The sequence below is a fragment of the Artibeus jamaicensis genome, unplaced genomic scaffold (assembly GCF_021234435.1).
Source record: "Artibeus jamaicensis isolate MK-2021 breed Jamaican fruit bat unplaced genomic scaffold, CSHL_Jam_final scaffold_286, whole genome shotgun sequence".
NCBI lineage: Eukaryota > Metazoa > Chordata > Mammalia > Chiroptera > Phyllostomidae > Artibeus > Artibeus jamaicensis.
Genome location: NW_026522034.1, coordinates 463,509 through 476,908, shown reverse-complemented (window position 1 = coordinate 476,908; position 13,400 = coordinate 463,509). Strand labels below are relative to the sequence as shown.

Here is a 13,400-nt window from a genome sequence, read left to right as displayed (position 1 = left end):
GCCCAGCACAAGTAGTAACCATCTGCAAAGTGCTTTATAGTCCATGCAGGGTGGCCTTGGGCAGAATGCAGGTGGGGGCTGACCTTGGCCTGCACCACCCAGGAAATCCCAGAGGCTGTGCCCCACTGAATGGCTACAGACCATGTCAAAACACCACCACCTGCCCCTGCACAGCGGATCCTCTACAGAGGGCAGAGGTTGGTGGTCAGGGGTCACAGCCAGTCCTTGCAGCTGACTGGTTTGGGTAAATCCCTCCCATTGTACTGCCAACAGCAATCAAGGCTCAAATACAAGAGGAGGGTGTGCTCAGTCCACACGAAGTGTGCACCTAGAGAAAAAGCACTGAAAGAAAACTTCCCTTATTTGGTGAAGGAAATAGCTGTGCAAGTCCAGGAAGCAGAGAGAGTCCCAAACAACACGGATACAAAGGGGCCACTCCAAGTCACATCATAATTAAAATGCCAAAGGTTAAAGACAAGAAGAACAGAGATAGAATCCTGGATATGAAGAGCATTTTGATGGCTGCCAGATGGGAGGGGGGTGTGGGGGAATGGGGGAAGAGGTGAGGGGATTAAGTACAAATAGGAAGTTACAGAATAGCCACAAGGAAGTAAAGTACAGTATAGGAAATGAAGTAGCCAAAGAACTTATACCCATAACCCAGGGACACGAACAATGGTGTGGGAATTGCCTGAGGGAGTAGGGGGTGCTGAGTGGAGGGGGCGCAAAGAAGGAAAAATAAGGACAACTCTAATAGCATAATCAATGAAATATAATTAAAATTTTTAAAAAGTGAAACAGGTGAAGGGGTCAAAGGTAAAAAGAAAAAATGTACTACTCTTCTAAACTATAGTACAGTACACAGATGTAGCATTTAGAGTGTACATTTCCTACAATAATGATCAAAACAGCTATCTAGATTAGTTTATATATTCTATTAAAGTTTTCAATTGTGGTACATAATACAAGAAAACATATCTACATTAAAGAAGGATTAGTACTCTGGAGCTGGAGGGCAGTGGGCCTGCCACTTACCTGGGTGACCTTGAGCAAGCGATTACACTCATCTGTAAAACAGGGACACCTGCAGAGTCAGCCTTGAAGGACAGCTGGCACAGGGCCCAGCACAGGCCACTGTCCCAGTGTCAGCTGACATTAGCACAGATATTACTATACCCATTACTGCTCCCCAGACACATATTTGGGCTCTGAAAATGTGAACTAAAATCTGGGAGGTGTGAAAGCTGGGGACATGACTAATACTCGGTCAACACCCCAGAGAAGACACAACAGACGAGCGGCCATGCACAGAATTCACTTCTCATTCCAGGGTGTGGCAGGTGGGTGATGCTTCAGGAACGTTTCCGAAGGGCATACACTCTACAACATATAATAGTAGCTGTGTTTCTGAGAGTACAGTTAGAAGTTGGTGACACAGATTTTTGATTCCAGACTCAGAAAGGGTAGATTGATTGCTGGGCTGCACTCTTGCCTAACAAACTAGGAGCATCAGTTGAGATATACAATATTTAAATAGCCTAACAAATTAAGTCACTTACAATTCTGTAGAAATATATACAGAGACTGGCACAAATAATGCCCCCTTTTATTACAAAATCTTTTATTACAAAATCGTAAGCATGTAATTCTGTAACATAACAACACCACACTCAAGCACACCATATGACATTTTAGGTGAAATGTTCAAATTAAAACTGTAAATTATTACACCCATATTATTACCTCACTGGCCACACTTCTGCTGGAATACACACACACACACACACACACACTTTTTAGAAAAATTATTTAAAAAAGCAATTAATAACACCGGGACAGTGTTTTTTTAAAAGCAATTTTGGAACCTATTTAACATAAACAAGTCGATATTAATGCCTCACTTTCAAGAAAAAAATAACTATCTCATTTGTGATCCATTTATCCTTAGAATCTATTTTTACACTTGTTGAAACATTGAGTATGTAGTCTTTGCTTAAGAAAGCTACAAGGTAAAATTAGCTGGGGTGGTGGTTGGTGGTGGAATATTTTACAGGACCAAAAAACAACAAACAAAAAAGCAAATTAAATAACATCAAATTTGTTGAATTTCACCTTCAAACATTTAATAAACTTCCTTAGCTCTACAGAATTCTTATGTTAAAATGGTGACTACTCTTTCTCAATATTTTTGTATCTACTACTAATTTATACCCAAACAGTTTCCAAAGAGGATTTGAGGCATCAGTTAAGACCATCTGAAGTGGCAATTCAAAGGCCAACCAGTTCTTTTTTAAAAATCGGAGACCCCCAGTTCTTTTTTTAAAAAATGAGTCCTTGATGAGCAAAAGGTATACAAAGGCGCCTCCCAAATAATTCACCCTCCGAGGGACTCACTGGGTCTAGGACTGAGTGTCGCCTGCTGCTGACACCCCAGGGAGCCCAGCAGGACAGGGCACCCACCTGGGAAGGCACCCTGAATCTGACCAGGCCTCCTCCAGATCCAACTATGAGTTTTTGGGAAAGACAGAGAAACACATCAGATTACATTGCAGAGACGCAATCAATAAAACCCAACTATGGAAATGCTATAGAATAACCCAATCACTTCAAGAAATACACTACAATGAAAACAAACAAAAAAAATAGAAGGGGAATCTACAGGTTAAAAGACACTTAAAAGACCTACTAACCAATCATAATGTATGGACCTTATCTGGATCCTGTTTCCAATAAACTAAGTATCAAAGAAACTATAAAATGTATGGGACAAGAGGAAATTTGAATTGACTAGTCATTTGGTTATTGTTCTGGTCATTAAGAAATTATTGTTTTTCCAAGCTTAAAATGACCTATTTAGAATTTACTTGAAAATAATATGAGGAGGTGAGAGAGGGTATGTGAGTAGCTGAGGTTAGGGATGACACAAGATTGACTAGGAGTTGATAACTGTTGAAGGTGGATACTATTATGTTTTGTGTGTGTGTACATACATGCATATATATTTGAAAGTCCCCATAATAAACAGTTGAAATAAAGACTGATACTGAAGGTAGTTCACATAATCATAAAAGGCCCAGCACAAATGTAATTACTCTCAAAATAAAAAGTAAAAATGTCACCTTCTTAATCAGGAATAAAATATCACTACATATTCAGACCAAAAATAGCTACCCTACTGCCGAAACAATAGTGTTGAGAAAAAAACATTTTGCCTTAAGCACCATAAAAATAACTGCTTTACTCACTATGACTCGCTGCACCTGATACTTTTCTTTATCTATAAAATTAAGTTTATTTTAAATATACAAATTGAGGTGTGCCCTCTAACATTATTTCAGGGGAGGCAAATAAACACATTTTAATCTGTCAACACATTATTTAAAGTCCTGGCATCCTGAAAATGAAATCCTTAAAAAAAAATTCAAAGCTCACCAGAGAATATCATGCCAAATTTTTTAACGTTGAAGGATTCCTCTAAGGGAAATGAACAAACATAAAAACAAAAGAAAAGGTTAAATGAAGTAAAATGTTATCTGGATCAGATATTATTCTTCCGAAACAAATGAAAAGCCCACAGAGCACGTGGAGATGAGCTGAGGGACTCAGGAAGGCCTGCAGTCTGGGGGAGACCTGGACTCAAATTCCACCTCCCAGTTGCTTGCTCTGAAGCAGACTTCTGAGACTTAGGGAGCCCTCACTTCCTGCTCAGTAGAAATGGGTTTCATAGCTGCCACTCACAGTGACAATGAAAGGAGAGCACCTGGACAAACTCGCTCCCCTGGCCCCAGGCTACCTTTCCAGCTCATTGCACCTCTTTCCTCCTGGTTTGCCTGCCCTGGAGATCCACAATCCTGCAACCAAGCTGAATCAGGTCTGTATTTTGCTCGGCTCACAGTATTAATAAAGATGTTTTTAATTAGCTACTGCCAACATTTAAAAATCCAGACAGTGGAGTTAGCAAATTTAGAGTTCAGACTTCTTTTTATAATTTTTTAAATTTATTTTCTCATTTATTAATTTTAGAGAGGAAGGGAGAAAGAAACTTTAATATGTTGTTCCACTGATGGATGTATTCATTGGTTGCTTCTTGTATGTGTCCTGATGGGGGAATCAAACCCTTAACCTTGGCGTATTGGGACGAAGCTCTCACCAGCTGAGCTACCCAGCCAGGACCAGAATTCTTTTTAAGAATTGCAGAGTGAGGTCTGGTTCTGCAGGGTTCCCACCCCTTCTCTCTAAGACCTGGCCCTGCAGGTTGATTCCCCACCCCATACCAGGGCCCCTGCGGGCAGTCCTGAGGGCTGGGGCATGGGCCTGGCTAAGGTCCCCCCTTCACCCTGCCCTCTCCCACTCCCCAGCCTCTCTCTCCCTGACAAATTTCTCAAGGCCCTTCAAGGTCCGACGCTGGCGCCCAGTCATCTCCACATTTCCAGGGCAGAGCCCCTCCACTGCAGCGGGCATCACGCTGCCCTGGCACTGTGTTTGTGCAGGTCTGCCTTCAAAGCTGGATTCTTAGGCTCTCTGGAGGAAGGGACCCTGTTGCTATTGTATTTCGGTCCCCAAGGAGGAGCAGAAAGCCTGACCTAAATAATGCACAATTCCGTAAATGTCTCCTGAACGTGTGAAAGGAAATGAGAGCTAAAACGTTACACAAACGCAAGATTTTTTTTATATCACAGCTTGTTCTGAATGTTACCAAATAAAGGGGTCAAGGACATGAAAACGTTTCACAAAATGAGAACAAGCACCCATCTGCTTCCATGTTTCACAAGTTAGGCAGGAGCCAATAAATGAGCAGATAAAGCAGAGACCACAGGCAGGCAGGCTCATTCATTTGTCCTCTGAACTGATGGTCCTGAGCACTTACTGTGTGCTTCTCGGCATGGGAGGCAGAGTGTTGTGGACAAACCAGACAACTACCTGTCACATCCTAGTATCGGAGACAGAATATAAATAGGCAAATTAAGAGTATCATAGTGAATGCTGGGAAAAAAATGAAACAAAATAAGGATTGAACGACTAAGGGGTGAAAGAGGGTGGTCGAGGAAAGCCTCGAGTTAATGAGACACGTGACCAGAGGAAGACCCAGAAGCAGACAGAGGCGCAAAGAACCCGGAGGCAACTCTGAGCCCCGCAGACGGCAAGTGCGAAGGTCAGAAGGTAAACAAACGGGGCTGCGTGTTCCAGGCAGGTGAGAGGACGCTGGGGACACCGGAGCGGAGCTCCAAGTGAGGGAGCGGAGGGGAGGTGGGCAGGACCCGCTCTGGGCGCTGGGTGAGCGATGACGGGGCACGGGAGGGGCGCGAGGACCGAGGACCCCTGGCGGGTGCGCAGGGGGCTTCTGCCACACTCCGGCCAGGCGGAGGCAGTCTCCCGCCCAGTGTTCCGCCTGGGGCGCCGGCTCACGCCCAGGCGCTTCCCTACACCTTCGTGCAGCTTGACAACAGCCCCGTCCAAAAGGGCAGGCATTTCCCCACTTTCCCTAGGAAAACACCGAGGAACCGCGAGGGTCAGCACCACAGCCAAGGTCGCGGGAACCCGATCCCCAGTCGCGAGCATCCCTGCGCGGGGTGCCGCTGCGTGCCCACAATCCGGAGGGGTGGCGCCCACAGAACCCCTGCAGGTCCGCGAGGCTGGGCCAGGCCCGGGAGCCTGCCCGCAGCCCGGGACTGCTGCCCGCGGGCGGGCGGGCGCGCCTGCGGCAGCCCTGAGGGCAGGGGCGTCGGCCTGGCCGCCAGCGCCCGCGGAGCCCGTCACCCGCAGAGCCCGGTCCCGTGGCGCGTCACCCTCGGCACCCCGGCCGTGCGGCCCTCCCACCGCCCCTCCCCGGCGGGGCGGAGCGCTGCCCGAGCGGCCCCCGCCGGGCCTAGTTCGCCGCCTGGCTCACCTCGCCTGCCGCCGCTGCACCAGAGGAAAGGGAGGAGGGCGGACTGGCGGCGCTGGCGGCTCCTGCCCGGGGCTTGGCCGGCCGCCCCGCCCGCTCCGCCCCGCTGCCGCCGCCGCCGCCGTCGCCGCAGTGGGTGTGAGGGGCGCCCGGGCGCTTCGACCCTTCCGGTCCTGCTCCCTTCCCCGCCGCCGCCGCCGCCGCCGCCGCGGTTCCCACCCTGAGCGATCCGAACGCCGACCAATCAGAGCGCAGGGATCCAGTTGGGCGCGGCCAATAGCACCTGGGGGCGGGCCATGACGGGGCTGCGGGCGGAGCCGGGAACTCGGTGCGGGTTGGGAGGCCGGGGGCACGGCTTTGAGCACCCGCTGAATTAGCGGCGCCCCACGGGTCTCGCGGCGCGGCTGCCGGACGCGGAGCTGGCGGAGGGGCGGACCGACGGGAGGAGAGCGGGGCCTCGAGGCTCAGGTGCAAACTGGCAGCAGCGAGGTGGCCTGGACGGAAGCAGAGCCGGCCCGTTACAGGGGTAGAGCTGGGAGTCTCGCGGTCCGGGTCCCTAGCTTGTGCTGGTCCCCGGGAGGCGGAGGCGGGGAGGCGAAGGAGTAGGGAGCAGAAGTGGGACCTAGGACTTCGCTGCTCGCTGAGGACGGGCTTGTAGGAGTGCGGCCAGAAGTCGGGGAAGGGGAGCGGTTGCCAAGGAAATGGCCCTGGGCAGACGAATGTCTCCTGTCGGCCAGTGACAGAGGGGAGGAGATGAAACGCTGCTGTTCCGGGACAGCGTCAAACCAGTCCCAGACAAGGACAGGGTCGTAACTTGGGGGGAAGGGAGTGCAATGCCGAGGGCCTCCTAGGATCTGGGGCGGTCGACACTGACCTTTTGAGGCACCTCTCGCAGCCCTCCGGCCCCTCGGTCGGGTTCCAGCGGGCCTAGGGTCGTATGAAATTGGGGAGAAACCAGGATGCTGGGTCTTATCTGATCGTTTGGATAAGCACTGAAAAAAAGGGAGGCTAGGAGGCTGGACACATAGTGGGGCGCGGGGAGCGGAGAGCTCCTTGAATGCGGGGGGATGTGGGGCAGGAACAGCTGTCACAGGATGCCAGGGCCTACAAGCTGGCCAGGGTGGCAGCCAAAATGGGGGAAAGGAGCAGGATCCTGCTTACGGGGGAGGTCAGGGGGCAGGAGAGTATGGAAGGTGGCGGCAGAATTTGGGGAGGCCGCAAGCCAGTGACCCAGAGCCAGGCTGTGAGGCTCCAGAGCTTCAGCGGAGGGGAGGGGTGGAGGAAGGGATCCCGCATGCTAGCCATCTTAGACCACCGACCACCGTGGCCACCAGAGGGAGTTTCCTGAAATTGAGTGGCCTCCTTCCTGCTTGAAATTGTAGCTCCGAAGTGTGGCCACCTGGAGGCCTCCTGCCCACAACAGTCCTCCCCTCAGCCAGGTACACCGCAGAAAACAAGGAAGCAAATTTCACCTTCAAGGCTTACTGGTAACTCATGAAGTCTGGCTGTCAGGGGTGTGGTTTTAGGAGGGAGCGATTGCGAGTGCTTCCCCTCCGAATAGGGGACGTACTCCAGCCCTGAGCTTACAGCACTCACCCCATGCAAAGTGAGCACCAAAAATCATTACACACACACCCCTGTACATATGTTGGGTTTTCTGAAAGGATTCCATTTTTTTTGTTGTTGTTCACTGAAATACAGTGAACAGAACTGAGGTGCAAGGACAGGCACTGGTCCGTGGTTGGAAGAGTGTACAGAATTCTGAGGCCAACAAGTGAGCGGATCCTGTTGAAAGTGTGATTTTAATTCGAGGAGGACACATGAGCACAACTGACAGCCTAACTCGCCTGCTAGGCAGGGAGAAGCAGTTGAGGACACCTCAGGCAGCAGGAAGCCCCAGCTGACGCCAGAAAGCCGACAGGAGAATGCTGGGCCAGCAGTTTGAGTGGGAGGGTACTCAGACTCAAAGGTTCAGAAGTGAGGACCTATGTGCTGTGTTCGGGGACCACGCATCACCTGCTCTTGCTGCAGATGGGACAGTTATGAGGACCTGGAGTGGCATGGATGGCACTGAGCTGGCTTTAGCTCCCCAATAGGCCTTGTTTAGCCCAGAGAGGTTTTTAATTGCCAACTCTTAAAAATTGAGAGCCTTCACGTGAAAAATCTCAGTTGTTTTTTTCACTTGCGTAGTTAGAATGGAACATGGGACCTACATTCCCAGAGGGCAGTGGTTAGCTGGAATTCAGTGGCTGCTGCTGTTGAGGAGAAGCTCCCAGTTCACCACAGTCCCCACCACTCCTTATTACCTACTCCTGGCTGCAACTTGACTCATCCCCTACCTGCTGGCCCTTGGGGGCCCTAGCTGTGGAGGTAAAGGACAGTGGTTGAGCAGTGTTAAGAAAGGAAGTGAGTGATGTGGGTTATTTTGGAAAGATTACTATGGCACAGGAAGTTTTAAGTATAAGGCGCACACGAGACCCGTTAGGGGGCTATTGCAAAGGCACTTGTCAGACAAGGTGAGGCTGTAGCAGCAGGTGTCAAGAGAAAGGAACTGATTTTGAAATGATTTCAAGACTTTAGGGAAATGCAAATTAAAATCACAGTGAGCGACCACTACATGACCACTAGTATGACTGTAATGAAAAAGACACTATCGAGTGGTGGTAATGCGGAACCCTTGCAAATCTCATGCACTGTTGGTGGGAAAGCCAAGTGGTATGTCCATTTTGGAAAACTGGCAGTTTCGTAACGTTAAACATACACCAGTTATACCACCCAGCTGTCCTATTTCTGAGAGAAAAGTGTGCAAAGAGTTGTACATGAGTGTTCATGGCAGCTTTATTTAAAACAGTCAAAAACAAAATGACCCGTAGGTCCATACTCCAGTGAGTGGATGAACTGTGGTATAGCTGACCGATGGGCTGTTACCTAGCAACACAAAACACAGGCCTGCTGACAAGAATACAAATGGATAAGTAGCAGAAACATCATGCTAAGTGAAAGCAGCCAACATAAGGCTGCATCGTCTGTAAGTCCATTTATTTCTACGATGCTCTGAAAAAGCAAAATCAGATCAGTGGTTGCCAAAGATGAAGTGAGGGGAGGGAAATGACTACCAGTGGTCACATGGGAATTTTCTGGGATGACAGGTATATTCTATATTCTAATTATGATGGTGGTAGTACTTAGTTGTCAAAACCCAATATTGTATACCTAAAAGGGTGACTTTTAATGTATGTAAATTATACTAAAGCGATGCAAAGAAAAAATCTGTTTCAGAGTGGAATTGTCAAGTGTTCAAGGGAGGGTGAGGGAGGAGGTGGGTCAGGAAGGGCGCCATGCCCCCTGGCTTCATTTCCGGAGTGGGAGCTCCGCCCTTGGCCTGCTCACCCTCCTGCCCAGGCGAAAACCTTTTCGAGCCTGCATTCTAGCTGCCCACCCACTTTCCCCTTTCCCATCACCTTCAGCTCTGTGGTCCTGGCTGTGTATCCTTTGGGACGAAAGTCACCGGCTCTTCCCTCCTCCTGATACCTTACTGTCCCTCCCCTGCCCTTGACTTGGCTCCTCGGTTGCCCAGTGTCAGACAGTGCCCGTCTCCCCACTCACATGGGCGTCCACCAGGGAGAAGAGAGTGCAGGGCAGAGGAAGGGCCCAGTGTTCACGCTCAGAAAGGGGAGCACCAGGGCACTGGGGCTGATAGGTGTCATGGCTGCCGTCTCATCATCACCCTGAACTGGCCTGGGTTCCAGTGGGGCTCTCCACTTAGTCGTGCTCCTCCAGGCAAGGCATTCTCCTCTCCCAGCCTCTGCCTTGTGGGGAGCAGCCTCAGCCTGAGGGGGATGCTGCCAGGGCTCCTGGGGTGGAGGCGCAGACCACACGTGGAGCGGGGTGCCTTCCTGTTGGCCCTCCCCCACCCCTTTCCCCTTGAGTCAGGACTGTCAGTTATGTTATACAAGGCCACACTGCACTTAGACCAATGGGGACAATTACTGGGAGGTTCCTTGCATAGGATGGGGTGGGGTGGGGTGGGGTGGGGTGGGGTGGGGTGGGGCAGGGGTGGAGCTGGCCTCAGGACTGCAGGCTGAAGGACCAGGCTGGGGCCTTGGAAGTCATTGGCAAACTGTCAGTCACATCCTGCTCGTCTGTGTGTTGGTTTCCTTCGCCCTGTGTCTTCAGCTCTTCTGCCACCTGAAGGTGTTGGGCTGACCGTCCCAGATTCCATTTGAAAACTTCCAGAGGAGGGCTCTTGTGGCTCCTGCTGCTGGGCGTGGCAGTCAGGCTCAGGTGAGGATGTGGCAAGAGAATGGGTGGAAACAGTTGGGAAAGGCAGGGGTCTGGGGGTTATTCTTTGGTGATAAAAAAGGGTGTCTGGGCATCTATGAGACAGCCGGATGTTGCAGCGTCTTATTTTTCAGGCAGCTGTCAAGGTGGTAGACATTCAGACTGAACATGCTTACCATCCTTCAAAATAAGGAGATGGTCAGGCTGGAGAAACTGGCGAAAAGAAACTGCCACAACTCTGCAAGTATCTCAGTCTGGGTTTCAAGATGCCCACAGAGGCCATCAAAGACACTTGCATGGGCAAGGCATGTCCCTCCCTGGTCTGAGGGTACGCCCTGTTTGGTGCGGTGACCACAGGAAGGTGCAGAGGACCATGGTCACCTGCCAAGATGACTTCCACTGCATCCAAAAGTACAATCACTTTGAGAAGCACCACAAGAACATGTCAGTCCACCTGTGCCCCTGCCTCGGAGATGCCCAGACATGGTCACAGTGTGTGCATGCCAGCCTCTGAGCCTGACCCTGTGCATCGACATGCCTGAGGTCACCGGGGTGGTTGGCCTCGAGAGGCAACTCCCGGAGGACTGAGACTGGATACCTGCCCACGCCCCTAGACAAACAAAGTTATTTTCCCAGTCAAAAAGACGGAGAGGGAGGGAGAGAGAGAGAGAGAAAGAGAAAGAGAGATTGATTGTGAGTCTGAGCTAGGGGCACAGCCAAGGGCCTGGGGCTGATATGGAAACTGGCAGTGGGACGGCTCCATGGCTGAATGCCGCCCACGGTGGCTCTCAGCCCCTCCTCCAGGCTGCTCACAGAGCACCAGCCCCTGGGCCCTTGCTCTTCTCTGGAAGTCAGACCAGCCCTAAAACCTAAAGGAAAGTCCTGTCTCTCCCCTCCTGACCCTCGGAAAAACCCCAGACTCTCCCGGGTTGCCCAGCAGGGAATCTCAGTGCCAATGGGCTGCACTGTGTGCCCAGAACTACCCCACCACCTTGAATCTGAATGGACAGCCCCAGGTCACATGGCAAAGAAGACTAAAATCTGGAAAGAAACAGACTATATGGAGAGGAAAATTCCCAAAGGAAAAAATATATATATATCATTGCAGGCTTCAGGGAGAATGAAAAAATACTGCATCTTTGAAACAAGAACCAGCCATTGAAAGAATTATTCAGCAGACAAATTACATCCTGGCTGTCCCAGCTGAGGTGGCCTGGAAGCAATGACACTCTGGTAACAAAAGCTCACCTCGAGCCCAGGTCTGGTCTCCAGGAAAGGAAACTGGGCAGGTCCCAGGGCCAGGGCCAGGGCAGGGCACGTACGAGATGAGCCTGCAGCATGTTGCAGTGCATGAAAGTAAGGGCGTGCTTGCAAAAGGCAGGCGCAATGCGGACGCATGTCCTACGGGACATGAGAGCGAGTGGGAACGATTGCAGTGACAGAGTAAACAACACGGCATCGGGTTGCAACTCCAAGTACAAAGTAAATACCCATGAATTCATAGTAGAAGTAAAGGATTTCCTAAATAAAATAAATGGGGAAGAACAAACAAATCTGTACTGAATAACAAATAATTGACGGAGACGCTCCCGCTCAGGGAGGTGAGTGCAACCCCGTCCTCTGTACGTGGGGGGAACGCAGAGTGACTTCCTTCCGAAGAGTTCAGCACGGGAAGGGGGGAAATAGAGCACCTCAGACAGGTGACCCTTTAGCACAGCAGTGAGAAGACATGTTGACACCTGTGCCCTTGATATAAAGCGATGACAAGGGCACTTCGCTTCCAGGGTCTTCCTCCTGAAACCACATGCCCCCTGTCTAGCCACGAGAGAGGCATCAGACAAACCCAAATGCGGGGCATTCCATGAGATGGCCACCACTAATCCTGGAAGCTGTAAGGCCATTGAAGACGAGGACAGTGAGAAGCTGCCAGGGCCAGAAGGAGCCGAGGAGGTGTGCGTGCACCGCGGCGTGTGGGGACAGGGAAGGGCGTTCGATGCAAACTGAGGCAGCAGGAGTCAAGCATGGACTTTGGTTCCTTATAGATACTATGTGTCTCATAAAATACGTATTTATATATTTAGAGCATAAAAAGAGCTCTTGGAAATTAGAGTGTGTTGGCAGAAATGAAAAAAAAAAGTTTGTAGTAGACAGGTTGGGAGAGAAAGTTGAGGACACCCCCATTCGATAGAGCAAAAGGACAAGGTGCACAGTAGAAAAGATGAGAAATTAAAGGCCATTCCAGCAGTGTTGACCTCTGAATAACAGTGAGTGGGGAAAAAAAAAACAACCCAGGGAAAGAAACCCACAAAAAAACTTACTCAAGGGATCTTGGTGAAGATGGTGAGGTTCCAGTAAATGCCATACTTGCCTCCTCCCACAAACACAACAAAATCACAATGAAACTTCAGAACAGCCATCATTCAGAACCGCCTGAAGTCCAGCCGAACTGAAGTCCTACCACTAAAGACATGACTGGTAGGATGGGGCGCAGATGCAGACGGGCTGCTCCCACCCCCACATGCGCCATAAAGATTGGGAGGGAAATCTCGGCTGTGGGAAGTCCCCCCCTGAGGAGCGAGGGGTCTCAGCCCCACACCAGGCCCCCCAGCCCAGGGTTCCAGAGCCATGAAGAGAAGTGCCCACAACTTCTGGCTGTGAAAACCAGCTCAGATTGTGGCTGAGACAGGTGTGTGTGTGTGTGTGTGGGGGGGGGGGTTCTGCAGGCCCAGGCACTCCCCTTAAAGGGCCCACAGACTAACTCACTCTGAGATCCTGTGCTTCGGCACCAGGGAAGAACTGAATTGCCAGGCATCAGGGCGAGAGCTGGAGGGGCAGCCGTATCTCAGACAGAAGTGCTGGTGGAGGCCATTGTTCCTTTTTTAGGCCCTTCTCCCACAGAGCCAGCACCATATCTGACTCCAGCAACCTGGCTAACCTTGTTTACCTGGCCCATCTTCCTGGCCCAGCCCAACCTCTTTCCAGTGGCTTTTCCATACAAGTGGCCCGTCATGGTTCATACTTCAGATTTTCCTGAAATCTCTCAAACAGGCTTTCCTGTGCCTGGTACCTCTCGCTAAGTGGCCCCAGGCTCACCACTAGGGGCAGCCGGCCTTGGTTTGCAGCTTTGTGTCTCCTGGCACCTCCAAGCCCAGCACAAGTAGTAGCCTTCTGCAGACCACTTTATGTTCAGGCCTGGTGGCCCTGGCAGGGCACAGCTGGGGCTAACCATGGCCTG

The 13,400-nt window shown here is 50.9% G+C and overlaps 1 protein-coding gene across 4 annotated transcripts in view; it reads right to left on the bottom strand.

Annotated features, from left to right (window-relative positions):
- The window catches only part of MAPK9 (mitogen-activated protein kinase 9), a 45,141-nt gene extending 39,053 nt beyond the window's left edge, over positions 1–6,088 (bottom strand). For all 4 annotated transcript variants that reach the window (XR_005081260.2, XM_037136373.2, XM_037136372.2 and 1 more), the window contains exon 1: positions 5,888–6,088. The gene's annotated coding sequence lies outside the window, so the exon portion shown is untranslated. The remainder of the gene's footprint in view (positions 1–5,887) is intronic.
- Between the last annotated feature and the right edge of the window lie 7,312 nt (positions 6,089–13,400).